This window comes from Microtus ochrogaster, chromosome 6, assembly GCF_000317375.1.
Source record: "Microtus ochrogaster isolate Prairie Vole_2 chromosome 6, MicOch1.0, whole genome shotgun sequence".
Lineage (NCBI taxonomy): Eukaryota > Metazoa > Chordata > Mammalia > Rodentia > Cricetidae > Microtus > Microtus ochrogaster.
Window position 1 is genome coordinate 69304437 of NC_022013.1, and position 4051 is coordinate 69308487.

Sequence of the window (4051 nt, forward strand, 5' to 3'; positions counted from 1 at the left end):
CTGAGCCAGATAGTGGTGATGCACACCTTCAATCCCAGTACTCAGGAGGCAGAGACTGGTGGATCTCTGAGTTTGAGGTAGGTTGGTCTACTCTACAGAGTGAGGAGTGCCAGGACAGCCAAAGCTACAGAGAAACCCTGTCTCAAAAACCAAACTAAAAAACCAAAAACAAACAAATAGTATATCTTACCTGGATAATTTATTTAAAAAAATTTAAACTCCTGCATCTAATAGTTTAGGAATTAGCTTTCTAGCCAGTAGGTTGTGGCACATGTCTTTGATCCCAGCACTAGGGAGGCAGAGGCAGGCATTGTCTGAATTTGAGTTCGGCCTAGTCTACAGAGCAAGTTTCAGGACAGTCAGGGCTGTTACACAGAAAAACCCGCTCTGTAAAAATAAAACAAAACAAACAAAAAGCTCCAATCGTCTAAATCCAATAGTGTTCTAAAAGGTTTATGATATCCATCAAATCACCGACACTAGACACATATCATTTCAAGAGCCTTATGCTCTACAACAGAGCATCAGAAGGGACCATTATTCGAAGAGAAAAACCCAGCCAACCCTTCTTCAGTTCTCTCTCTTCCCTTTGGAGGCAAGAGGTGAATGCAGACATTGTGTACTGAGGGCTCTTAGAAAGAAGTGGGAAGAAATCTCTTTAAATCAACTGAATTGTCTCTGAAGTTGCAGGGCACACATTCCTCACACCAAGCTAGGCCCTGTCACTCAGCTACCCAGCAAGAGTTTGCAGATGTGGGCTGGAATCTACCGCATGTTCTTCTGTCTGGTGCTATTGTTTCCCCAAATACCAATGTACGCTCGACACAAGGCCCTACAGAAACAAGCTGCATGAACTCCATAGCCTTATTTGAAATATGAAAGTAAGTATCTATCCTTGTGTTCCACGTGAAACCAGAAACTCTGAAAAGACTTTCTGTGCTGGAAAGGAGCCAGCGAGACGGTTCAGAGAGCAAAGGCACTTGCCACACCAAGCCAACCTTAGTTGGACCCTTGGGAGTCACAATTGTCCTCTGACCTCCCCACACAAGCCACGGCACATGTGTGCCCACCCACACCCACAATAAAGGAAAGTGAAAAAATTGTAAAGGGTTATGGCTAGAAGCAAGTGCTTTGTTTTGAGATAGGATTCTACTCTGTGGCCCAGGCTGACCTGGAACTCACGCTATAGCTCAGGCTGGCTTCAATATTACAGCAACCCTTTCTGTCTCAGTCTCCTAAGTGCTGAGACTACCGGTGTGAGGGTGTGAGCCTCCTCAGGCAGCTGATTAAGTCACTTATTGTAGGGCCCGGGATGTCCTGAGCACATTGTCCAATACTTCCAATAATTTCTGTATTACTTATTATGCCCAATATAATTTAAATGTTCCATAAATGTTATGCCATATGGTTTAAGAAAGAGGGGTGCTACCTATGTGCAGTCCAAATACAATCAACGGGGAAAAGTTGATATATATGTATATATACACACACCAACGGGCAGTCCAGATAAACCAATCCCATGCCTACACGAGAACAAAGGTTTTGAAGCAAACAATACCCATAAGTGCTGGACTGAGAATGAGTATCTGAATGACAGAAGGCTACAGCAGGGTATACCTACAGTTTCATCCACATGGACTCAGCATAACACTTGTCAGGTAACAAACTCAAACTGCTTTTTGTAACTTGTTCTTCAAATATTTTCAGCCTGAGACTGGCTGACTCCAGGAAGAACCCAAAGACGAAGACTCTAAACACTAACCCTGAAACTCCTAAAATGAAATGTTTGAAACCAATATGATCATTTCAAGCTAAATGTTAACTCACCCAACAAGCCCTAACAGTCACCAACATATGTTACATCAAAGAATTTGAAGGCATTCAATTACGGGTCGGATAACTAAGAAGGAAGGACGCAGCTCTGGAAAACTGATCCTGTCGTATCTCAGAGAAGAGACGCCTAAGAAAATGCACAGCACCATGAAATAAGACTAAAGATAACTGATCCCAACTTCCAAAGACTCACTGTGTAACAAAGAAAACTAAACAGAATCCCTCTATTTTTATACTGCATGACTGAAGTGGAAAGAGAAATGAAAACACATTTGGGAGAATCAGGGACTGGAATTTCAACAGCACTGAAGTTAGTTTTCCATAACAAATAATTTCCAAAAATAGGCAGGCATAAAACTGCTTTGGGATTCGTACCACAACTGTCTATGCCCTCACAACTATAGAGGCTCTGGGGATGATACCAAAAGAGTGAAGAATTCAGAACAAAAGAAAATCTTGGCTATTTCTCTGGACAGGAAATTGAATTTCAGAGTAAAGCGGGGATACCCACCATAACACAACGCTAATGAAAACAAAGCGAATTTTCTGGGCAGCAGCAGAGACCCACTCCAGCTGCTACTGCTAACCCTGGGCTGGGAGGGATACATTTGGAAACCAGATAGTGCCCACGCGTTACAGCAGCAGAACTGCCAGGGATTAGGAAGCATGGAGGTGCACCACGGAGCCCCTCCCCCATGGTTCCTAAATCCTCCTCCCCGCAGGCCTACGGGGCAAATGATCTTGAAGTTAGAGGTTTTTGGAGCCTCGGACCTGGGTGGGTTCACAAGAGCAATTTGGGAAGAGGCTTTAGACGTGGGTGGAGCAGAGGGACAGCCGCGCCACTCATCCACACAGAGTGACCTCTAAGCCCTTCCGAGCCCGGGCGGGACGGGGGGGATGCAAGGATCCCTGGGGCGCGGCCTGCACATCTACGGTCCTTTCCTTGTCCCCGTACGCCTACGCCGCTGTCACCACCCTGAGGGCCCAATTCAGGTCCTCCAAGGATAGCGGGCACGGATTCCCAGCCCCAGGCTAAAGTCACCTCAGCAAGAGCGCAGCCATCTTGAGTTCCGGTCTGGACGGAAATGACGCACCACTCCCATGCTGCCCCTCCCTTTGCGGAGGAGCGGGCGGGGCTGTCATGTGACGACTTAGGTTTTTTTTGTTTTTTGTTTTTTTTTTAAAAGCTGTGTTTTGTGGTTCGGTTCTTTGTGGATCGTGATCCTCCACCCCCGCCCCCTTCCCCGGGTCTTTGCTTTTCCTCTCTCGTCGTAGTTTCTAGCATCGTTTGTCAAAGCTTTGGCCAAAGCGTCGCGTGATTATACTTAGTGCCTTTACCTACCTAAGTGTTTATTTTGTACGGCTCGCTTTACCAGACAGCGACTTCGCCCCGTTTATTCACTGAGGGTTTCGGCAGCTCACTTCAACTCCCTCCTTCCCAAGTTGTCCTAAAATCTCCGCGTTAACTGACTGAGACACTCAAGGAAAAAGCTACTTTGGGCTTCCTTTGGTTCCTTAGTGCTTTCTCACGGTTCTTCAGCCCTAAAGAGATGTTAGGCAAGCACTATACTTTCGAACTGTATCCCTAGCTAGATAAGCACACTGAACCCCAATTTGGACAGTACAGGGTGGGGGCGGGGCTGTCAGAGGGCCTCACACCATTATTTGCAAGGGTCGGGGATCCTCTTTGACCATCTCCATTAGGCCTGAGAATTCCAGGGCTTGAGCTGCTGCCTGAACCAAACTCCCACCGGCCAAAGACAATGCTCCCTTGTTTCTTTTTCAGCGCTATGTGGGTGACACCCACAGCCACAAGAAGCTGGGGCGTGGAGAACCCAGTTTTTGATTTATATGTGCTGTATATAAATGGTTTTGAGGAATCCAAGTACTGAAATCAGTTGCAGAGCACTCTCAACTGAGAAAAGAGAGTGAGCAAGTGAGAAAGGAACGAAATAGAAAGCCAAAGTTCCTGACCCTGGGAGCTGTGGTGGCGGGGCAAAGGGAGAAAGAATAGGGGAGCGCAGGGCGACTAATTCTACTGTAAATCTCTTTCGGTTGTGTTAATATTCAGATCCCATTTATATTTAGCTCGCTAGCACTCTCCTGCCTTTTTCCTTTCAGGATTTAAATAGCACAAATTCGCGTTTCCCCTGCATCAAATGAATAATATTATTTCTGTAACGTTTGACAACTCTCTTTCATATTTTAGGGACTGGAA